General features: G+C 49.3%; 1 protein-coding gene and 1 pseudogene across 3 annotated transcripts in view; one reads left to right on the forward strand and one right to left on the reverse strand.

The window, feature by feature from the left end:
• Nucleotides 1-25452, forward strand: part of kcnq3 (potassium voltage-gated channel, KQT-like subfamily, member 3) — a 609891-nt gene that overhangs the window by 135727 nt on the left and 448712 nt on the right. The window lies entirely within an intron of this gene.
• LOC140386017 (proteinase-activated receptor 2-like) lies at nt 7102-13012 on the reverse strand (annotated as a pseudogene).

Genomic DNA, 25452 nt, shown 5'->3' on the forward strand with positions numbered 1-25452 from the left:
GACTCCTATTATGGTATGCACTTAAACTGGGTCCGGGTCCAATGTCTTACAATAATGATGCTATGAAAACCTATCTTGCCAATGGCCCAGATTGTAAATATTTAGAGCATTAAAGATGTAATATTTCTAATACTTTGGTTCACACAGAGTGAAGTGTTAATTGTTTCAGACCATGTTTGAAGAATGTGGACTTATGAGATAAATATTAACTTGTGAAATGTAACGAAAGGTGCAGCCACCTCTTGTTCTTGAAAGAAAATAGAAAGTGGTTTCTGCAGCCTGGAACTGCACAAGTCGCAGCACTTAAAAGATTGAGAGTTGGCATGGAGATGGGATTGTGGATTCAGTACAATTTATTCAGTTCTCACATTATTGTGCACTGATCCTTTCAAGGATATTCCTTGTCTTGATCCAAGACAGTCTTAAATGGACATTGACCACCTGTAAGAGAATCAGAGAGGAGAAACGTGAAACTATAATTGTGCTGTTTATTTCAATGTTTTGGTTTGCAACTTTGAAAATATTTAGAGCAACACATGTGCTAGTGACCAGATTCAACCGATCTCCACACTGGTTAGAAGAAACTGGCTATCACTCAGTCAGTTCTATGAGCAGCTCTGACAGATCTTGAGGTCGGCAGTCACAATACCCAATAGAAGATGTGACATTATGGAGTAAAAATTTGTCAAGCCCATTTATAGACAGTCTGGTCTTCATGGATGATCTGCGGCACACAATCCTCAAGGCTAAGACCTTCGCCAGCACCTTGGCATCTACATTTAGCAAGGAAATCGATCTGTAAGACCCACATTGCAGGGGATCCTTGTCCTGCTTCAGGATCAAGGAGATCAGTGCCCGGGACATCGTCAGGGGTAAAGCCCCCCCCCCCCCCCTCCCCCCCCCCCTCCCTTGCCTCATTAAAGGTCCTAACTAACAGCGGGCCCAACAGGTCCATATATTTCTTATAGAACTCGACCGGGAAACCGTCCGGCCCCAGTGCCTTCCCCGCCTGCATGCTTCCTATCCCTTTGATCAGTTCCTCCAGCCCAATCGGGGCCTCCAGTCCCGCCACCAGTCCCTCTTCCACCTTTGGAAACCTCAATTGGTCCAGGAAACGGCCCATCCCTCCCTTTTCCCGTGGGGGCTCGGATCGGTACAATTCCTCATAGAAGTCCCTGAAGACCCCATTGATGCCAACCCCACTCCGCACCACGCTCCCTCCCCTGTCCTTAACTCCCCCGATCTCCCTAGCTGCATCCCGCTTCCGAAGCTGATGCACCAGCATCCGGCTTGCCTTTTCCCCAACTCGTAGACCGCCCCCTGGGCCTTCCTCCACTGCACCTCTGCCTTCCTGGTGGTCACCAGGTCGAATTCGGTCTGGAGGCTGCGCCTCTTCCTCAACAATCCTTCCTCAGGCTCTTCCACATACCTCCTGTCTACCCTCACCATCTCCCCCACCAGCCTCTCCCCCTCCCTCCGCTCCTTGTGGGCCCTAATGGAGATCAGCTCTCCCCTCACCACCGCCTTCAGTGCCTCCCATGCCATCCCCACTCGGACCTCCCCGTTGTCGTTGGTCTCCAAGTACCTCTCTATACTTCCTCGGACCCGCTCGCTCACCACCTTGTCCGCCAACAGCCCCACCTCCAAGCGCCACAGCGGGCGCTGGTCCCTCTCCTCCCCCATCTCCAAGTCCACCCAATGCGGGGCGTGGTCCGAATTGGCTATTGCCGAATACTCGGTATCCTCTATTCTCGCTATCAGCGCCCTACTCAAAATGAAAAAGTCGATTCGAGAATAAGCCTTATGGACATGTGAGAAGAATGAAAATTCCCTAGCCCCCGGCCTTGCAAATCTCCAAGGGTCCACCCCTCCCATTTGGTCCATAAATCCCCTCAGCACTCTAGCCGCCGCCGGCTTCCTACCCGTCCTAGACCTGGAGCGATCCAGTGCCGGATCCAACACTGTGTTAAAGTCTCCCCCAATTTTCAGGATCCGACCCAACATACGCCGCATAAAACCCGCATCGTCCCAGTTCGGAGCATACACATTGACCAGTACCACCCTCTCTCCCTGCAACTTACCACTTACCATTATGTACCTACCGCCATTATCTGCCACAATGCTCAATGCCTCGAATTACACCTTCTTCCCAATCAAGAGCGCCACCCCTCGATTTTTGGCATCTAGCCCCGAGTGAAACACCTGACCTACCCACCCTTTCCTCAGTCTTACCTGGTCTGCCACCTTCAGGTGTGTCTCCTGGAGCATAACCACATCCGCCTTGAGCCCCTTCAGGTGCGCGAACACGCGGGCCCGCTTAACCGGCCCATTCAGTCCCCTTACATTCCAGGTTATCAGCCGGATCGGGGGCTACCCGCCCCCCCTCCCCCGCCGACTAGCCATGACCCCTCCTCGGCCAGCCACGCACCCGCACCCCACACCCGGCCCGTTCCCCACAGCGGCATACCCCCGTCTCGACCCCCCCCCCACTCGCTCCAGCTCCTCCTTGACCTTAGCAGCTGCAACTCGATCCCCCCCCCCCCCCCCCCCCGGCTAGGACCCATCCTAGCTGGTTTACTCACCACCCCCCCTCCCCCCATTGCACCTCCGCAAGTCAGCTGACTCCTGCTGACCCCGGCCACTCCCGCCTCCCCTTCGACTCCTCCCATTGTGTGGCACACCCTCCTCTCCCGCTCCCCATCCACAGGCTCTCCCCCTCCCCTCTCCGTTCTAAGCGCGGGAAACAATCCTCACTTCCCCCCCCCCCAGTCCCGCCCCCCCCCTCCAAGTCTTCAGCACGGTAAAAAAGCCCGCGCTCTCCACCTACCAGGCCCCGCCACCAACCAAAACAGTGCCCAACCCGCCCCATCCACCCGCCCCAACCCGAAAGAGAAAAACACCGAGAAAAAGAAACCCAAAACAATGCAAAGGCCCCCACCCCCCTCCTCCCCGAACAAAAAAATAGGCATAACATATCCACCGCAGTCCCCAATCGCCCATCCTGACCCTCAGTCTGTGTCCAGCTTCTCGGCCTGAACAAAGGCCCACGCCTCCTCCGGAGACTCAAAATGATGGTGCCAGTCCTTGTAGGTGACCCACAGTCGCGCCGGCTGCAACATGCCAAACTTCACCCCCTTCCTGTGCAGCACCGCCTTCGCTCGATTGTACCCGGCCCTCCTCTTCGCCACCTCCGCCCTCCAGTCCTGGTATATCCGAACCTCCGCGTTCTCCCACCTGCTGCTCCTCTCCTTCTTGGCCCACCAGGTGCTACATAATTAAAGCACAATGGAAAATGAAGGGTTCTGAGATTCACAATACAAATGTTGGAAACCTTTGTGGTGGAAGTAGACAAGTGGTCATGTTTTGGGGTGAGGGGAAAGTGGGGGCAGGAGGCCCTCAAGGACCTCTAAGAAGGGAATGGGAGTAGCTCACCAGGGAGGTCAGTGGCCAAAGTTTGGCCTTTGGACCTGGCAACAGTACAAGAAGTTCAATGACCTTGTGTGGTAATCAGACATCTTCAAAGGCGGTCTTCAACGACCCCACCAACAACCTCTCATGCTGCTTATTTCACCTCCTCCCCAATCCTCACTGAGCCAACAGCATACCCGAGTAATCAGAACTCAGGACTAACATCCAGATATTCCACCTCAATCTCATAAACATTCCATTGTTGCCAGACTGAAAGTCAGCTCCTGCTATTCCCACATTCTTCCTGCTATTTGCTTGCAGCAGGCGCATCACTCAACCATAGTGGAACACAATCACTGGCACTTTGTTGTCTTTTTCAGGCCAAGGTGGCCAGGAACAGAGCAGAACTGGCAGGGGACAAGAACATCTGCAGCTCCTGAGCCCTTTGAAGGAGATGATTCTGCTCCACCATGGACTGCAACAAAACCTGTGTTATCTGTTGTCACTGAGAACATTATGGGGGGATGGTATATTCCAGTCCTGGGTCCTTTCTCAACTCCCAGTTCATCCTCACCCTGTTATCTGGTATGTTGTACATGCTGCTGCTGATGTGACTATAAACCTCTTAGATTTGTTTGTACCAAGGTACAGTGAAAAGTATTGTACTGCGTACAGTCCAGACAGATCATTCTATACACGGAAAAAACCATAACACCATAGCGCAAACATAAATACACAATGTAAAGACACAGACATCAGCTGAAGCATACAGGAGTGCAATACTACTTAGTAGAGAAGATGTGTGAAGAGATCAGTTCATAAGAGGGTCATTTAGGAGTCTGGCAACAGCGGGAAGAAGATGTTTTTGAATCTGTTAATGCATGTTCTCAGACTTTTGTATCTCCTGCCCGATGGAAGAAGTTGGAAGAATGAATACGCCGGGTGGGAGGGGTCTTTGATCATGCTGTCCTCTTTCCCCAGGCAGTGGGAGGTGTAGACGGAGTCAATGGATAGGAGGCAGGGCTGTGTTCACGACTCTCGTAGCTTCTTATGGTCTTGGGCCGAGCAGTTGCCATACCAAGCTGTGATGCAGCTAGATAGAATGCTTTCTATGGTGCATCTATAAAATTCAATGTGGGCATGCTGAATTTCCTTAGTTTCCTGAGAAAGTATAGGAGTTGGAGCCAAATTTTGCCACGCAGTTAAAGAACAATACAGCACAGGAACAGGCCCTTCAGCTCTCCAAGCCCACGCCGACCATGGTACCTGCCTAAACTAAAACCGTATGCACTTACAGACTCTGCATCCTTCCATTCCCACCCTATTCATATACTTGTCTCGATGCCCCTTTAATGCCGCTATCGTACCTGCTCCCACCACCTCCCCAGGCAGCGCGTTCCATATATTTATCACCCTCGGTGTACAAATCTTGCCTCGCACATCTGTTCTAAATTTTTCCCCATGCACTTTAAACCTATGTCCCCTAGTACTTGACTCTCCTACCCTAGGAAAGAGCATCTGACTATCCACTCTGACCATGCCATTCATAATCTTGTAGACCTCTATCAGGTCACCTCTTAACCTCCATCCTTCCAGTGAGAACAGACCACGTTTATCTAACCTCTCCTCATAGATAATGCCCTCCATACCAGGCAAAATTCTAGTAAACTGCTTCTGTACCCTCTCCAAAGCATCCACATCCTTCTGGTAGTGGGGCGACCAGAATTGTACACAATATTCCAAATGAGGCCTAACTAAGATCCTGTACAGCTGCAACATGACTTGCCAATTTTTATATTCAATGCCCTGACTGATGAAGGCCAGCATGCGGTATGCCTTCTTGACCACCTTATCCACATGCGTTGCCACTTTCAGTGATCGGTGGACATACACGGCCAGATCTCTCTGCCTATCAATTTTCGCAAGAGTTCTAACATTTACTGTGTATTTCCTACATGCATTGAACCTTCCAAAGTGCATTACCTCACACTTGTCCGGATTAAACTTCATCTGCCATTTCTCCGCCCAAGACTCCAATCAGTTTATACCTTGCTGTATCCTCTGACAATCCTGTTCATTATCCGCAACTCCACCAATTTTTGTGTCGTCTGTGAACTTACTAATCATAGATCTTGGGCGAAATTCTCCCCCAACGGCGCAATGTCCGCCGACTGGCGCCAAAGACGGTGCCAATCAGACGGGCATCGCGCTGGCCCAAAGATGCGGAATGCTCCGCATTTTTGGCGGCCTAGCCCCAACATTGAGGGGCTAGGCCGACGCCGGAGGGATTTCCGCCCCGCCAGCTGGCGGAAATGGCGTTTGTTGCCCCGCCAGCTGGCGCGGAAATGCGGCGCATGCGCGGGAGAGTCAGCGGCCGCTGTCAGTTTCCTGGAGCATGCGCGGGAGCGTCAGCGGCCGCTGTCAGTTTCCCGTGCATGCGCAGTGGGGAGAGTCTCTTCCGCCTCCGCCATGGTGGAGGCCGTGGCGGAGGCGGAAGGGAAAGAGTGCCCCCACGGCACAGGCCCGCCCGCGGATCGGTGGGCCCCGATCGCGGGCCAGGCCACCGTGGGGGCACCCCCCGGGGTCAGATCGCCCTGCGCCCCCCCCCCCCCCCAGGACCCCGGAGCCCGCCCACGCCGCCTGGTCCCGCCGGTAAATACCAGCTTTGATTTACGCCGGCGGGACAGGCAATTTCTGGGCGGGACTTCGGCCCATCCGGGGGGGGGGCCTCCGATGCAGCCTGGCTCCCGATCGGGGCCCATCGATCGGCGGGCCGGCCTCTCTGGCTGGGGGACTAATTTCCCATGCGCCGGCCCCTGTAGTCCTGCGACATGTTGCGCGGGGCCGGCGCATTGAAGGAAGCCAATGCGCATACACAGATTGCGCGTCGCCCAGTTCATGCCGGGATCGGCAGCTGGAGCGGTGTGAACCGCTCCAGCGCCATGTTGGCCCCTGTAGGGGCCAGAATTATTCCTGGGGGCAGCCTGTTCACGCCATCGTAAACCACGACGATGTTTACGACGGCGTGGACACTCTGCCGCGGGATGAGAGAACCCCGCACCACATGTCCCCTTCCCTCTAGTTTGACAGCTAATTTTCTATTCAAAAAGGTTTAGTTATTATACCAATTTCTGCACAACACATTCGTTTAGTCTTAAAAACAGTCACAGTACAAGCTTTTGTCAATTAAAAGGGAAGACAAAATAAATGTTGGTGTTCTAGTCAAATAAGAAATGTTGAAAATTATCCCAGGAAGATTCACGAAATACGTCAGTATGTAGGATCATTCTTAAAATATTTACACATTATATACACACACATTAAATTAAAATAGGGAAGATTACTTTGATCCGCATAAGCAAATGGCAGTCAGAAATTGTTGTTTAGTTCAGCAACTTTTTGCAATTCATAGACAATACCTGTGTAGAAAATGACTAATGAGACAATACTTGGATAAATCGGCCAAATTAATTTTTAAAAAGTGACTCAAAATGCAGATTTATTGCAAAAGCTGAGTAACTGAAGGCTTGAAATTGATAGTACAGCTTCAGTTAAGACCTTCCAAAATAGCTCAATACTCCATGCTTTTGAACTTTGGACACCTTATCAATTAATTATGAAGAAAAAACGTTTATTACATACTACACTGCACCCACATTTGAACGGTCAAAAATGATGCTTCACACTTAACATTCAGCAGCTGCTTGTTGTAGTAGTAACTTTACTGGCAGAAGTATAAGAACCTGGGGCGAAATTCTCCCCCAACGGCGGGATGCCTGCCGACTGGCGCCAAAGCCGGCGCCAATCAGACGGGCATCGCGCCGGCAAAAAGGTGCGGAAGTCTCCGCATCTTTGGCGGCCTAGCCCCAACATTGAGGGGCTAGGCCGACGCCGGAGGGATTTCCGCCCTGCCAGCTGGCGGAAATGGCGTTTGTTGCCCCGCCAGCTGGCGCGGAAATGCGGCGCATGCGCGGGAGCGTCAGCGGCCGCTGTCAGTTTCCCAGCGCATGCGCGGGAGCGTCAGCGGCCGCTGTCAGTTTCCCGCGCATGCGCAGTGGGGAGAGTCTCTTCCGCCTCCGCCATGGTGGAGGCCGTGGCGGAGGCGGAAGCGAAAGAGTGCCCCCACGGCACAGGCCCGCCCGCGGATCGGTGGGCCCCGATCGCGGGCCAGGCCACCGTGGGGGCACCCCCCGAGGTCAGATCGCCCCGCGCCCCCCCCCCAGGACCCCGGAGCCCGCCCACGCCGCCTGGTCCCGCCGGTAAATGCCAGCTTTGACTTACGCCGGCGGGACAGGCAATTCCTGGGCGGGACTTCGGCCCATCCGGGCCGGAGAATCCAGCGGGGGGTCCCGCCAACCGGCGCGGCCGGATTCCCACCCCCGCCCAATCTCCAGGAGCGGAGACTTCGGCGGGGGCGGGGGCAGGATTCACGGCGGCCAACGGCCATTCTCCGACCCGGCGGGGGGTCGGAGAATGACGCCCCAGATCCTTTAGAATGTTTCTTGGAGGCAAAGGAAACCTGGATACTTCTAACTGCCCTGACACCGCAAAGTATTTTTAACATGGTCTCGGAAATCTTTGGAAACAAAGTAATAGACAAAGGGATCAATGCAACTATTCATGCCAGTCAGACAAAGACTTACAATATAGAACGCATAAGATTGCTGTATCGTTCGTATTTTATACGGCAATAGTGAACAATAAGCATAAAATTGCTTGGAGTGAAGCAAACTAAATACATCGCAAGAACAACAGTAATGATGAACTCAATCGCTCTCTTGTGGCTTTTCCCAATGCTGTCTTCATTGGTAGAAGCTTTCAATGTTTTGATCATCAACACATGTGCAGTTTTTTAAAAATCGTTTTATTGAGGTATTTCTTTGGCATTTTAACAGCAACAAAATCAACAATATAAATAACAAGAGAACTATATGCAGAGTGCAAATTCCACCATCCTCTCCCGGAGGTCTTGCCATTACTTACCCATCTAACCTACGACAGTCTAACCACTGCCGCCTTTCTGCTGACGATTAGTTCTCTGCGAGGATGTCGACGAAAGGTTACCACCTCTGGGCGAACCCCAGCAGAGACCCTCTCATGGCGAACTTCATTTTCTCCAGGCAGAGGAAGCCTGCCATGTCTGAAAGCCAGGTCTCTGATTTCAGGGGCTTTGAGTCCCTCCACGCCAGCAATATACGCCTCTGGGCTACCAGGGAAGAAAAGGCCAGAACGTCTGCCTCTTTCTCCTCCTGGATTCCCGGGTCCTGCGATACCCCAAAAATCGCCACCTCCGGAATCATTACCACCCTCACATTTAATACCGTGGACATGGTATTGGCAAACCCCTGCCAAAATCCCCCCAGTTTTGGACATGCCCAGAACAAGTGGACATGGTTCGCTGGCCCCACCTGCACACTTTGCACACCTATCCTTCACCCCAAAAAACCTGCTCATCCGGGCCACTGTCATGTGAGCCCAGTGATTAACTTTAAATTGGATCAGGCTGAGCCTGGCACATGTTACAATAGCATTGACCCTTCCTAACGCGTCCACCCAAAGGCCCTCTATCTCCTCCCCCAGCTCCTCCTCCCACTTTTGCTTCAGCTCCTCGGTCTGCGTCTCCTCCGAACCCATAAGCTCTTTATATATGTCCGAAACACTGCCCTCCCCTATCCATCCTCTAGAGACCACCCTGTCCTGAATCACCCTTCGCGGCAGGAGTGGGAAGGTTGGTACCTGCTTCCGCAAAAAGTCCCGTACCTATAAATATCGGAGTTCATTTCCTCCAGCCAATGCAAACTTCTCCTCCAGCGCCCTCATACTCGGGAAGCTACCTTCCAAGAACAAGTCCCCCATCCTCTCAATCCCCGCTCTCCGCGAAATTCGGAACCCCCCGTCCATCCTCCCCGGGGCAAACCGGTGGTTATCGCAGATGGGGGACCACACCGATGCCCCCTCTGCTCCCACATGCCTCCTCCACTGCCCCCAGACTCTCAGGGCCGCCACCACCACTGGACTGGTGGAGTACCGTGCCGGCAGGAATGGCAGGGGCGCCGTTACCAGTGCCCCTAAACTTGTGTCCTTACAAGAAGCCGCCTCCATACGCACCCACCAGCCACCTCCTCACCATGGCTATGTTAGCCGCCCAGTAGTAATTACTGAAATTCAGCAGCGCCAGTCCACCACCTCCACGATTCCGCTTGAGCAGTGCCCTCTTCACCCGCGGGGGCTGACCCCCCACACACAAAGCCAATAATAATTTTATTAATCCGCCTAAAAAAGGACCGTGGGATGAAGATGGGGAGGCACTGGAAAATGAAAATGAACCTCGGGAGGACTGTCATTTTTACCGACTGCACCCTACCCCCCCCCAGAGACAACGGGAGCGCATCCCATCTCTGGAAATCCTCCTTCATCTAGTCCACCAACCGGGCCAGGTTCAATTTGTGTAGCCGGTCCCAATCCCTCGCTACCTGGATACCCAGGTACCTGAAACTGTCCCCTTCCACTCTAAACAACAGTTTCCCCAGTCGCCTCTCCTGACCTCTCGCCTGAACCACAATCAACTTGCTCTTCTCCATATTAAGCTTGTACCCTGATAACCGGCCGAATTCCGCTCGGATTCCCATAATTTCCCCCATCCCCACCGTTGGGTCTGAGACATACAGCAGCAAGTCATCTGCATACAATGAAACTCTGTGCTCCACAGCCCCCACACCACCAACCAACCCCTTCCAGCCCCTTGAGGCCCTCAGAGCAATTGCCAGCGGCTCTATCACCAGCGCAAACAGCAGTGGGGAGAGGGGACATCCCTGTCTCGTCCCCTGGTGTAGTCTGAAATATTCCAACGTCGTCCTATTTGGCCGTACACTAGCTACCGACGCCCGGTACAGCAGCCTAACCCAGTCAACAAAGCCCCTCCCAAACCCGAACCGCTCCAGCACCTCTCATAAGTAATCCCACTCAACCCCGGTCGAAGGCTTTTTCCGCGTCCATCGCAACCACCACTTCAACTTCCCTGCCTTCCGGGGGCATCATGATCACATTGAGCAACCTTCTTACCCCCAGCTGCCTACCCTTAACAAACCCTGTCTGGTCCTCCCCTATAATATCCGGTACACAGTCCTCAATCCTAGAGGCCAGAAGTTTGGCATCCACGTTCAACAAGAATATCGGCCTTTCAGAACCGCACAGCTCCGAGTCCTTATCCCTTTTCAAAATGAGCGAGATCATGGCCTGTGACATCGTTCTGGGGTAAAACCCCTATTTCCTCGTTAAAGACCTTCAACAGTACAGGCCCCAATATTCCGGAGAATATTTTATAGAACTCGACTGGGTACCCGTCCGGCCCCGGGGCCTTCCCCGACTGCATGGCCTACAAGCCCTCCACTATCTCCTCCAGCCCGACCGGGGCCCCCAGCCCTTCTACCAGCTCCCCATCCACCTTCGGGAAAGTCAGCCCATTCACAAAGTGCCTCATCCTCTCCGGCCCCCCAGGGGGTTCTGATCTGTACAACCTGCTATAAAAATCCCGAAAGGTCTTGCTCACCCCCGCCGAGTCCCTAACTAAGTTCCCATCCCCGTCAACAACTTTCCCTATTTCCCTAGCTGCCTCCCTCTTTCTGAGCTGCTCCACTGCCCTTTCTGTAGTTAACAAACCAAATTCTGCCTGCAGCCTCCGACGTTCCCTTAATAGCCCTGCCTCTGGAGCCTCCGCATATCTCCTATTCACTCATAGAATCTCTTTTACCAATCTGTCCGTTTCTGCCCTATCCGTCCTGTCCTTGTGAGCCCAGGTCGAGATCGGCTCTCCTCTCACCACTGTCTTCAGCGCTTCCCAGACCACCGCTGCTGAGACCTCCCCCGTACCATTTACCTGCCGGTAGTTCAGCTTGCACTTCCTCAACCTCTCGCAGACCGCTTCGTCCGCCAATAGCCCCATATCCAACCTTCCTACTATCCATCCTGCAGGTCCACCCAGTGTGGAGCATGATCCGAGATCATAAATCGCCGAATAACCCGTGTCCACCACCCCCACCAACAGGGCCCTGCCCACCACAAATAAATCTATCCGGGAATACACCTTGTGAACGTGGGAGAAGAAAGAACATTCTTTCCCCTCGGCTGCCTAAATCTCCACGGATCCCCCCCCCCCCCCCCCCCCATCAGCTCCAAGAAACCTTTCAGCTCCTTTGCCATTGCTGGCGCCTTGCCCGTTCTCGAGCATGACCGGTCCAGGCCTGGATCAATAACTGTGTTGAAATCCCCACCCATAATCAGCCTGTACGAATCCAGATCCGGAATCTTCCCCAGTACCCTCTTTATAAAATCCCCATCGTCCCAATTTGACGCATATACATTGACCAGCACTACCTTCATCCCCTGCAGCCTGCCACTAACCATGATCTAATCACCTCCCACATCCGATACTATCCTCCCTACCTCAAACGCCACCCGCTTGTTGATCAAAATCGCAGCCCCCCTTGTCTTTGAGTCCAGCCCAGGGTGGAAAACCTGACTAACCCAGCCTTTCCTCAACCTGACCTGATCCCCTACTTTAAAATGTGTCTCCTGCAGCATCACCACGTCCGCCTTCAGTCTCCTCAGGTGCGCAAACGCACGTGCCCTCTTCACTGGCCCATTTAGCCCCGGATATTCCAGGTGACCAGCCTAGTTGGGGGGGCAAAGTGAACACATATGCAGATAATGTCAGCAATGCTGGAAAGAAGTACACACCAATAGCCAAAGAGAGAATGTAATCAAACATGCTGGAAACCAACTGGTCTTCAGGCACGACATCAAGACCAGTTATTATATTAAGGTTAGTAACGTTTGCAGTTTGCTGAATATTGAAGTACAATGGCATCGTGCCCAATGCAAATATTATCCAAATGAAAATAGATACAGCACAGGCAATAGAAGTCTTTCTTTCTTGATTGAGATATTGGATCAACAACAACCCAATATCGTTGAACACTGATGCAAGTCATGAATAGAATTGAACAGTACATGTTTCCATAGAAAAAACCACCAGCACTGCACAGTCCTTCTCCATAAATCCAATTGTTTCCATTTAGATGGTAGGAAAGTTTCAAAGGTAACCAAATGATGAACAGGAGATCTGCCATCACCAAATTAGCCAGGTAAATAGCTGCCGGGAGTTACATTTTGGTTCGCCAGATAAATACCCACAGTGCCATAGCATTTGCAGGCAAACCAATGACGAACACAATAATGTAAACCAAAGGCAAGAGGACTGTAGTCTGGTTTAGCACACAAGGGCTGGTTTAGCACACTGGGCTAAATCGCTGGCTTTGAAAGCAGACCAAGGCAGGCCAGCAGCACGGTTCAATTCCCGTACCAGCCTCCCCGAACAGGCGCCGGAATGTGGCGACTAGGGGCTTTTCACAGTAACTTCATTTGAAGCCTACTTGTGACAAGTGGTTTTAATTTCATTTTTCATTTCATTTCATCTACTGGTTAGTACAGGTGCAGCAAACCTGTCAATTTCCCCATTGTTGTCGTTAATAAGAAAGCTTTGGAAATTTCCTGCACTGCAAACCAGCAGGGCCAGCAGACACCCTGCCAATATTACTGCAAACATCCTCCCAATGCTCCCTCACTTGGATCAATTCCCAGGACACAAACTCCAGGACAACAGGAACAAACTCTAATCAGTCTGCAAGCTTACTAATCAGAAAGTCGTGTATGTATAGGGAGCATAGTAGGGGGGCTAAGTAAGCAGCCTTGCCAGGACCTGGTTTTGAGGACTATTTTGGAGGAAGTGTTGTTGTTTATCCTTACTGATTGTGGTCTATAGGTCAGGAAGTCGAGGATCCAGTTGCAGAAGGAGGAGCCAAGTCCTAGGTTTTGGAGCTTTAATATGAGCTTGGCTGGGATTATGGTGTTGAAGGTGGACCTGTAGTCAATAAATAGGAGTCTGACGTAGGAGTCCTTGTTGTGAGATGCTCGAGGGATAGTGTACCAGGGAGATGGTGTCTGCTGTGGATCGGTTGTGGCGGTATGCGAATTGCAGTGGGTCTAGGCATTCTGGGCGTATGGAGTAGATGTGTCTCACGACCAACCTCTCGAAGCTCTTCATAATGATTGATGTCAAAGCCACTGGTCAGTATATTGAGGCACGTTGCCTGGTTCTTCTTTGGCACTGGTATGTTAGTGGCCTTCTTGAAGGTGGGAACCTCGGAACGGAGTAGGGAGAAGTTGATATCCACAAACACGTCCGCCAGCTGGTCCACACAGGATCGGGGACCCCGATGGAACCCGTCGCTTTCCGAAGGTTCACTTTCAAGAAGGCCGATCTGACTTCGGAAGCTGTGACAGTAGGTATGGGTGTGTCCGAGGTTGTTTTCCACTTCAGCTTCCTGCACTCATGCTAAGCTTTCCCTTTGAGTTCCTGATTCCACCTGCCCAAGAACTACAACCTTACCAGCTGCAGCAGCCCCAAGACAAGGAGGACAGAGAAACACCACAGCACTGATAAAGAGGGCCTATGACTGGACCGGACACTCCCAGAGCCCAGAGACTAATATAGAGTCAGGATCTGCATCTGGCAAGTCACTGGTCAGGTGGTGGGCTGCAGCTACACTAGAGGCAAAGGATAGTTAGAACATAGAACATAGAACAATACAGCGCAGTACAGGCCCTTCGGCCCACGATGTTGCACCGAAACAAAAGCCATCTAACCTACACTATGCCATTATCATCCATATGTTTATCCAATAAACTTTTAAATGCCCTCAATGTTGGCGAGTTCACTACTGTAGCAGGTAGGGCATTCCACGGCCTCACTACTCTTTGCGTAAAGAACCTACCTCTGACCTCTGTCCTATATCTATTACCCCTCAGTTTAAAGTTATGTCCCCTCGTGCCAGCCATATCCATCCGCGGGAGAAGGCTCTCACTGTCCACCCTATCCAACCCCCTGATCATTTTGTATGCCTCTATTAAGTCTCCTCTTAACCTTCTTCTCTCCAACGAAAACAACCTCAAGTCCATCAGCCTTTCCTCATAAGATTTTCCCTCCATACCAGGCAACATCCTGGTAAATCTCCTCTGCACCCGCTCCAAAGCCTCCACGTCCTTCCTATAATGCGGTGACCAGAACTGTACGCAATACTCCAAATGCGGCCGTACCAGAGTTCTGTACAGCTGCAACATGACCTCCCGACTCCGGAACTCAATCCCTCTACCAATAAAGGCCAACACTCCATAGGCCTTCTTCACAACCCTATCAACCTGGGTGGCAACTTTCAGGGATCTATGTACATGGACACCTAGATCCCTCTGCTCATCCACACTTTCAAGAACTTTACCATTAGCCAAATATTCCGCATTCCTGTTATTCCTTCCAAAGTGAATCACCTCACACTTCTCTACATTAAACTCCATTTGCCACCTCTCAGCCCAGCTCTGCAGCTTATCTATATCCCTCTGTAACCTGCTACATCCTTCCACACTATCGACAACACCACCGACTTTAGTATCGTCTGCAAATTTACTCAGCCACCCTTCTGCGCCTTCCTCTAGGTCATTGATAAAAATGACAAACAGCAATGGCCCCAGAACAGATCCTTGTGGTACTCCACTTGTGACTGTACTCCATTCTGAACATTTCCCATCAACCAACACCCTCTGTCTTCTTTCAGCTAGCCAATTTCTGATCCACATCTCTAAATCACCCTCAATCCCCAGCCTCCGTATTTTTTGCAATAGCCTACCGTGGGGAACCTTATCAAATGCTTTGCTGAAATCCATATACACCACATCAACTGCTCTACCCTCGTCTACCTGTTCAGTCACCTTCTCAAAGAACTCAATAAGGTTTGTGAGGCATGACCTACCCTTCACAAAGCCATGCTGACTATCCCTGATCATATTATTCCTATCTAGATGATTATAAATCTTGTCTCTTATAATCCCCTCCAAGACTTTACCCACTACAGACGTGAGGCTCACCGGTCTATAGTTGCCGGGGTTGTCTCTGCTCCCCTTTTTGAACAAAGGGACCACATTTGCTGTCCTCCAGTCCTCTGGCACTATTCCTGTAGCCAATGATGACATAAAAATCAAAGCCAAAGGTCCAGCAATCTCTTCCCTGGCCTCCCATAGAATCCTAGGATAAATCCCATCAGGTCCCGGGGACTTATCTATTTTCAGCCTGTCCAGAATTGCCAACACCTCTTCCCTACGTACCTCAATGCCATCTATTCTATTAGCCTGGGGCTCAGCATTCTCCTCTACAACATTATCTTTTTCCTGAGTGAATACTGACGAAAAATATTCATTTAGTATCTCGCCTATCTCTTCAGACTCCACACACAATTTCCCATCCCTGTCCTTGACTGGTCCTACTCTTTCCCTAGTCATTCGTTTATTCCTGACATACCTATAGAAAGCTTTTGGGTTTTCCTTGATCCTTCCTGCCAAATACTTCTCATGTCCCCTCCTTTCTCGTCTTAGCTCTCTCTTTAGATCCTTCCTCGCTACCTTGTAACTATCCATCGCCCCAACCGAAACTTCACACTTCATCTTCACATAGGCCTCCTTCTTCCTCTTAACAAGAGATTCCACTTCCTTGGTAAACCACGGTTCCCTCGCTCGACGCCTTCCTCCCTGTCTGACCGGTACATACTTATCAAGAACACGCAGTAGCTGATCCTTGAACAAGCCCCACTTATCCAGTGTGCCCAACACTTGCAGCCTACTTCTCCACCTTATCCCCCCCAAGTCACGTCTAATGGCATCATAATTGCCCTTCCCCCAGCTATAACTCTTGCCCTGCGGTGTATACTTATCCCTTTCCATCATTAACGTAATCGTCACCGAATTGTGGTCACTGTCCCCAAAGTGCTCTCCTACCTCCAAATCCAACACCTGGCCTAGTTCATTACCCAAAACCAAATCCAACGTGGCCTCGCCTCTTGTTGGCCTGTCAACATATTGTTTCAGGAAACCCTCCTGCACACACTGTACAAAAAACGACCCATCTATTGTACTCGAACTATATCTTTTCCAGTCAATATTTGGAAAGTTAAAGTCTCCCATAATAACTACCCTGTTACTTTCGCTCATATCCAGAATCATCTTCGCCATCCTTTCCTCTACATCCCTAGAACTATTAGGAGGCCTATAAAAAACTCCCAACAGGGTGACCTCTCCTTTCCTGTTTCTAACTTCAGCCCATACTACCTCGGAAGAAGAGTCCCCATCTAGCATCCTCTCCGCCACCGTAATACTGCTCTTGACTAGCAGCGCCACACCTCCCCCTCTTTTGCCTCCTTCTCTGAGCTTACTAAAACACCTAAACCCCGGAACCTGCAACATCCATTCCTGTCCCTGCTCTATCCATGTCTCCAAAATGGCCACAACATCGAAGTCCCAGGTACCAACCCACGCTGCCAGTTCCCCTACCTTGTTTCGTATACTCCTGGCATTGAAGTAGACACACTTCAAACCACCTACCTGAACACTGGCCCCCTCCTGCGACGTCAAATCTGTGCTTCTGACCTCTATACTCTCATTCTCCCTTACCCTAAAACTACAATCCAGGTTCCCATGCCCCTGCTGCATTAGTTTAAACCCCCCCAAAGAGCACTAACAAATCTCCCCCCCAGGATATTTGTGCCCCTCAGGTTCAGATGTAGACCATCCTGTCTGTGGAGGTCCCACCTTCCCCAGAAAGAGCCCCAGTTATCCTATATTGTGCATTAGCAATCTACAGGATGAGTTCTGCCACAGGAGACTCAGGTGAAGATTTAAATTGGACAGCATACAGAAGAATACTGATGAGAATGCACACCGAGATACTGGGTGCATTGGCAGGCCTGCCAGACACCCTCCTATAACTGGAGTCCAGCTCCAACTTGGCAGAGGGCACCACTCAGACCTTGCCCTTTCCGGAGACTCCCTTCTGCCTCCCTGAAATTCTTCTTGTATTCGTGCATGGAACATAGGCATCACAGGCTGTGCCAGCACTTACTGCCCATCACTAATTGTCCTTGAGGGACAGTTAAGAGTCAACCACATGGCTGTGGGTTTGGAGTCACATATAGACCAGGCAAGGATGGCAGATTTCCTTCCCTAAAGGACATTAGTGAACCAGATGGGTTTTTATGACAATCGACAATGGTTTCATGGTCATGATTAGACTTTTAATTCCAGATTTTTATTGAATTCAGATTTCACCATCTGCAGTGGGGGGATTTGAACCTGGGACCCCAGAGTACTCTGGATCTCTGGATTACTAATCTGGTGACAATACCACTACGGCATGCCCTCTCCTGCAGACCCAGGGGCACTGCAACTCCATGCCTATTACAACTTTTGCGTGGACCAATTGTCAAATTCTCTGCTCGCCCTCTGAGGATGCAGCAACACCTTCTACCAAATGATTCACCACAGCATCTCCAAAAAACACTTCACAGTACTGCGACAAACAGGGGTTTGTGGAAATGACTTTACCTGCAAGCAGGATGACTGGCACTTCTCGGGTTTCCTTCCTTTCTGTTGAACCTTGGCTCTTTGGTGAATGGCAAACAAATGCGTTGAGTGGACCTTTGTGGTTCCGGTTTGGAACTTGTGTCAAATCAGAAGGAACTTAACAAACATGATTATATTTTACACACATTTAAATATGAACTAACTATATTGAAGAAAGGAAGTGCCACAGATTTGAATACCAACAGTGAGGTACCAGTTATCTTTCACAGAAATTGATAATGTTGACTCACACATATTTATTGGTAATTGGTATGCCCCAGTGATAACACTGTCATGTGGAGGAGGAAGTTTAATGTACTACTTATTTCATCTGCCATTGTGCGAGACTTCTAGCTTTTTATATATTACAGATGTCAATTTTGATTATTATTCTGTGACTAGCTCATGTTATAAATGTCACAATTATCCTATAGTCTAGGCTAACCAGCTATTGTTGGTGAATGAGGAACATTCACGTTCCTTTCTGATTGGCTGTTTTTGCGCAAGTAGTTCGGCAGCTCTTCATGACAGGATTTAATGTAGAAATGTAAGCATTTCTCCAAACGTACTCAGCTGTTGCTGTCAATCCTGGTGGAGATCTTGGTCGGGCCATATGACTTGGAGGTCCATCAGATATATGCCAGCCAACTTTTAAACTGAGCTCCATTTTCTGACTGCTGATGAATACAAATGGATTAAGTAACAGGCAAAGCTTAGTAACAAGGATTTTGCAAGACTCTTTCCAGCTGCTAGCTAAGAGCTGTGCATGATGAGAACTCTGCCTGTACAGCCTAAGGATCAATTGGATTTCTTGGGCGGGATTCTCCGACCCCCTGCTGGGTCGGAGAATCGCTGGGGGGGGGGGGGGGGGGGGGGGGGTGGGTGGGTGGCGTGAATCCCTCCCCTGCCGGCCGCCGAATTCTCCGGCACCGAAGATTCGGCGGGGGTAGGAATCGCGCAGCGCCAGTCGGCGGGCCCCCCCCTGGCGATTCTCCGGCCCGCGATGAGCCAAAGTCCCACTGCTGTCATGCCAGTCCCGCTGGCGTGAATCAAACTAACTACTTTACCGGCGGCGTGGGCAGGTTCTGGGGTCCTGGGGGGGGCACGGGGCAATCTGTCCCGCGATCGGGATCCACGGGCAGGCCTGTGCCATGGGGGCACTCTTTTCCTTCCACCACGGCCATATCCTCCGCGATGGCTGATGTGGAAGACACCCCCCCGCCCCTCTGCGCATGCGTGGGGATGACGTCAGCAGCCGCTGATGCTCCCGCGCATGCACGGACATCCGCCTGCCGGCGAAGTCCTTTCGGCCCCGGCTGGCGTGGTGCCAAAGGCCTTTCCCACCGGTCGGCAGCGCGCCAACCACTCCGGCGCGGGCCTAGTCCCTCAAGGTGAGGGCTTGGCCCCTAAAGGTGCAGAGAAATCCGCACTTTTGGGGCGGCCCGACGCCGGAGTGGTTCCCGCCCTCCATCCCGTTGGGACCCCCCGCCCCGCGGGGTAGGGGAGAATCCCAGCACTTGTGTCCTCACAGGTTCTAGCACTGGCACGATGTGGAGGAAGTTTGGGTCTGGCATAGACCATTTGGACCTGCTGTTCACTGAGGAAGATTCACAGTCTGGAATGGGTCTGGATTGGTGCTTGTACATTTCATGGAGGCAGCTGCTCATATAAAAGAGTGGCTGCCTCCAGTCAAGTCTGATTTTCATCAGCCAGGAGTGGGACACATGACAAGTGCAAATTAGACCTTGGAGGAGCAGATGTAAACTTAGCAGTGTCATTTGGACAAGTGGTGTACCCTTTTAGAGAGGTAGGGTACCTGTTTGGATATGGTTCCAGGACACCTTTGGGAGAGGTAAGATGTCCTTTGAGAGAGGTAAGCTGCCCTTAGAACATTAAGGTATCCTTTGGGATTGTTGAAAATGGGCATGAATGTGCATAAAAAATGCATGAACTCATTGGAGCTGTCAAGAGGAACCATCAAAACCACTGTCAATGGTCAAAACTATCAAAAGTGTCAAATGAAATGTCAAAGGCAACTGTCAAGCTGCCAGGGATTTAAAATGCCTATCCTTTAAAACTTTGGGGAGAAAATCTGGAGGGTTTATAAAAAAAAGATAAAAAATAAGTGTTTGCTATTTCACTGTCGGTTTACATACGTTTGAGGGCTAACATTATGAAATAAGTCATTCAAAACTAATCCAGTAATGTTTAATTATCATAGCAGCATGCCTGCCTGCCATTTCACAATTTGATTGGCAGCTTCATGTGAGTATAGACTGTTTGAAATGGGACGGTGACTGCAATGCTTGTTTTTATAAGGGATTATGCAATTTAATAAAACATCATTGTTCTGATATAGGTTTGTGTAATTAAAGGAATGTAAACATAGTAAATGAGATTTTATGAACAAGTCTCTTTTTAAATGCCTGCAATAGACATTTAGAACTTTATATTATTCCATGTCAGCATGGCACCTGAGGTCTGTCCATGGTGGATATTGGGTGAGTTGGTATGACAGATGTAAAGGCAAAGGGTGGTTGGGAGCATGGGATGGCATGAGTTGACACTTAGTTAGCATTGGGGCTATAAAGAACCATAGGGGTGAACAATGGGGCATGAGATGGCATGGAGGGTATGAGGGGCCATAGGGTGGGCAGAGGGGCATAGGTTGACATGGAGGGTGCTAAGGGCCAGCGGGGGTATTTTTGTGGTATATGTTGGTGTTGGTGGGGCATGGTGGTATGTGGACGTGAGTGGTCATGGCTGGAGGTCTGTCTTATTTTATTTTTTGCAAACTTCAACTCCTTGCACCAAAACAGGCTTTCTGCCCAGCCTGCCTTCGCACCCAGCAGCATCTGTACTTATTCTGGGGTCACCCATTCTGGAGTCACCAGGCCAACTTCCAGAAAACCCCGCCACCCCAGAACACAAAGCCCAACCTCCGAGGCACTTCCTTCTGGGTTGGCTTTGAAAGTCAGTCTGGAGTCCAGCTGTTTCGTTTATTTTTGCACCTAGGCTCTCATGAGGTCTGGAGCTAAATGGTGGAACTCAAACTAAACATCTTTGGAGCAGGTTACTGGTAAGTAAGAATCATTTCATAGCAGTATTGACAATGGGAGTGATTCAGCGGACATGAAACAAAAGTCCGCTTTTGGGCATGTTTAGCAGGGTGTTCTTCAGCGGCTCCAGCGCCGAGATTCATTCTGCTATTAACCGGTACTTTGCGTGATATTTGGACCTCGGGGCATTTCTCCCCACTGAGGCCACACAGGCGAGCTCACAGGAACCACTCCTAATAGATCGGGACACTATTTTGACCTGCAGCCATGATGTCTGTACCCCCCTCCTTTCAGCCCCCCCCACTCTCTGGAACCCACTTGACTCCCCCCCCCCCCCCCGCCCCTCACCTCTCTCTAATGGGCAAGGACGCCCCGGGCCCAACCCCGGCAATGCCAACTTGATACCTGAGCACCTGGCATAAACATCACTGTCTGTGATCAGGGTTTTCTTTGGATCCATGGAGCTCACAAAGAAATAGGCTACTTCCCAAATTGACAGTTTTGTATTGATTTAGGGGAAAGACCTGGGTTGCTTAAATCGTTTTTTAATAATATTCATTCCATGCTAATTAGGGTCAGTAAACAAAAGTGTATGTGTGGCCTCTTCAATGTAAGCTCATAAATCATGTCACTGCAAAGTCTTCTAAACCACTTTTCTAAGTTGCAACATTGGGAAAATGGCCTAATTGCAGTAAATTTATGATTGCCAGTGATTTGTAATGGCAATGGGTGATTGTAATTGTCATCTCGCTGTTTAGGTGAGGGATAATGATGGAGTGATAGTTCCAGGTAGTTATATCATACAGTAAGTAATGGCATTTGTCACCTGCATGATAATTTGCTGGAATCTGTGCGGCAGCATAATGGCGGACACAAAGGTACGCTATTGCTTTGACATAGTTTTCAGCAAATTCTGGGCAAATGTCTCTGGGAGAGAGTGTGGTGGAGGAGAAAATTAGCAAAGAAGTGGAATCCATTCTACAAATACCATAGGATCAGAAGGGAGCGTGATTAATCAATTTGAGTAGAAAATAGTCAGTTGTAGTAGAGGTTCTACTGCTTTCTGTTTGCCTATTGCATGGTCTCTTATTTCTCTGACTCTGAAAATATATCCAAGTTCAACCATAATGTACATTTGAGATCAAATTTACACTGTTTGACTTTGGAGGTGTTTTGCAATACTTCATGATCATTGCTCATGCATTGGATGATTCCATGTGTGAACCTAGAGTGAGTGGGCACATCATAAAGGAGACAATGTTTTGATGCACAAAGATGTATGGTTAGGAAATAGCGTTCTGGTTGATTTTTGTCCTCTTTCCCAATGCAAAAACAAATTGTACCACCTCCACCAGCATCCAGCTGAGATTTTCTCCCTTTGCACACAACAGGGGTTCATTTTGGGGCCTTCATGATCAGTATGGTTGGGATATAGGATTTACTATTATTAATATTATAGCCGTAGATTTGTTTTTGAATGCCACGAATGGGAGTTGGTTACAGTAATGCTGCATAGAGAGAAAATGGACTGAAGAAACGTGGAGAAATGAATGTGAAAGTTTGAGAAAAAACAATGACTTTTCCTGTTGCTAAGGTTTTCGTATAGTTTTTTGTGATGTAAATTATGGTAAGTGGATTCCAGTTGTGTATCAGTTGGAAACTCTTGAGAGATGTATTTGAAAAATACTCGAGGCGTTTGTTTAAAATGGAGTTTCCAGAATTTCTGATGAACCTTGGATAAGTAACTAATGCTAGGAATCATGTGTACTTCCAAGACAGCATTGAAGACAAAAGGATCTTTCACTTTAAATGTCATCCTTGTATGAGTGACTCAAGTTAAGTACACGCAAGCTTCAAGGGAGTATTCAGTCAAGATCAGAAGTAACTGGGATGCCGAAAGCAAAGTTATTTCTACTGCTTCATGTCTTGACTATCATTTTGAGGCCAAAGCTCTAATAATTCTGACCTCCCACCCAAATCTGTATCGCGGTGATGGTAGGTGAGTACTGTCGGGGGGCACATTGAAGGTGACCATGGTTGGGGGTGCAGATGGGAGACGAATATTAGCGAGGGGGTCAGCCATGTCAGGGTAAGAGGGTGGGAGGTAAGCTGTGCCGGGGTTTGGGTGGGGGGTGAGAATTATTAGGGGGGTTTAGCTGTCGAAGGAACTAGCAACAATTAACTGAATCCTGGATGAAGGGTAAATCACTCTGATTGGGAAAATGAGTTCTATTAAAAGATGGTACTTTTGACAGCTAAATTTCATAGAATTTACAGTGCAGAAGGAGGCCATTCGGCCCATCGAGTCTGCACCGGCTCTTGGAAAGAGCACCCTACCCAAGGCCCACGCCTCCACCCTATCCCCATAACCCAGTAACCCCACCCAACACTAAGGGCAATTTTGGACACTAAGGGCAATTTATCATGGCCAATCCACCTAACCTGCACATCTTTGGATTGTGGGAGGAAACCAGAGCACCCGGAGGAAATCCACGCAGACACTGGGAGAACGTGCAGACTCCGCACAGAGAGTGACCCAAGCCGGGAATCGAACCCGGGTCTGCAGAGCATGGCACTGGGTCTCTGGATTATTCAACCAGTGACAATGCCACTACACCACTGCCTCCCCCTCAGAATAATTACTCTTGGCGAATATCAACAAAGAACTTGAATGATTTCAATTTAAATTTATTGTCACGTGTACCGAGGTATAGTGAAACGTGTTGTTCTGCGTATAGTCCAAGCAGATCGTTCTATACATGAAAAACACAGACATACGATAAATACACAATTTAAATACATAGACATAGACATCAGGTGAAGCATTCGGAGTGTCGTGCTGAACAGTAGAGCAGGTGTGTGGAGAGATCAGTTCAGTCCATAAGAGAGTCATTCACGAGTCTGATAACGGAAGGGAAGAAGCTGTTTTTGAATCTGTCAGTGCGTGTTCTCAGACTTTTGTATCCTCTGCCCAATGGAAAAGGTTGGAAGAGAGAATAATCCGGGTGGGAGGGGTCTTTGATCATGCTGCCCGCTTTCCCAGAGCAATGGGAAGTGGAGACAGAATCAATGGATAAGAGGCGGGTACGAATGATGGACTGGGCAGTGTTCGCGACTCTTTGTAGTTTCTTACGGTCTTGGGCCGAGCAGTTGCCATACCAGGCTGTGATGCAGCCAGATAGGATGCTTTCTGTGGTGCATCTGTAAAAATTGGTACGTGCCGGGCAGCACGGTGGCGCAATGAATAGCACTGCTGCCTCACGGCGCCTAGGTGCCAGGTTCGATCCTGGCTCTAGTTCACTGTCCGTGTGAAGTTCTCCCCGTATTTGCATTGGTTTCGCCCCCACAACCCAAAGATGTGCAGGGTAGGTGGATTGGCTGCGCTAAATTGCCCCTTAATTGGAAAAAATGAATTGGGTACTCTTAATTTAAAAAAAAACAACACAAAATTGGTATGAGTCAATGTGGACATGCCGAATTTTCTTCCACATGCTGTTGTTTATTTCCTAACTTGCAGCAACTGACCTGTCAATAGAGCAGCCCTTCAGAGGGGTTTGATTTTACTCTGTGAAAGCTTCAGCCTGTATTTTAAAGTTTAAAGATCAGGGAATTTAAAATAAAAACTTGAGATCATGACTGTTATACAGACGTTATCAGCCCTTTAAGAGTGTTTACATCTACTCCATCAATTTGTGTATTAGTCACCAAGTGTGTAAGAGTGAATGCTGTATTAGATTGTTCGAAAATTATCTTTTCATTTCCACATGGCTGTTGAGGTCTGCCCATGGTGTATATTGAAAGGGTCTTAACATTGCGTGATAAAATGGAGTCTGTTTGAATTAAGCACTGAGTTCACATGGCCCTGCTGAGTTCAGGCTTCCCACCTTTGCGAATCACATCCCCTTCCTCATGTTGACAAAAATCAGGGTCACACCTCCACATCTGGGTTCCGTCCATCTTACTTAAAGTTTATACTCAGGTCTGACTCCGCAAAACTCCAGCCCCCTTATATTATTCTAGTGACCGTGCTTCAGTATGAGTCAGAAAAAATGTCAGACCTCAGTATAAACTTAAACTTTCAAATATCCAGTTTGCTCCATTCATTCACAAGTGGAACATCTTTGATAAGCACTGAGTAAGTTTAGGTAGTTAAGGTTGTGTTCCCTTTTCTGGCATTAATTATTTAATGAGCAGAAATTAGCTGAATGAAGTTTTCATACTTTAGGTAAAACTTGTTGAGTTTAGACAGATTTATTATGAATAGTATGCCTTTTATGAAATGATTAGTGGCATTTCCAGATTTGTGCCATAATTTGAACATCAATTTTGTTACTATTTAAAATTCAAGTTGACTTCAATGGATTGATTCGTTGACATCTATTTTTTATCAGAATTAAAGAAGTTATATTTATATTTTGAGTTTCACAATCTCAGGATTGCTTTACAGCCAATAAAGTACTTTCAGTCTATTGTTGTGCTATGTTGT

The sequence above is a fragment of the Scyliorhinus torazame genome, chromosome 11 (genome assembly GCF_047496885.1).
Source record: "Scyliorhinus torazame isolate Kashiwa2021f chromosome 11, sScyTor2.1, whole genome shotgun sequence".
Taxonomy (NCBI): Eukaryota; Metazoa; Chordata; class Chondrichthyes; order Carcharhiniformes; family Scyliorhinidae; genus Scyliorhinus; species Scyliorhinus torazame.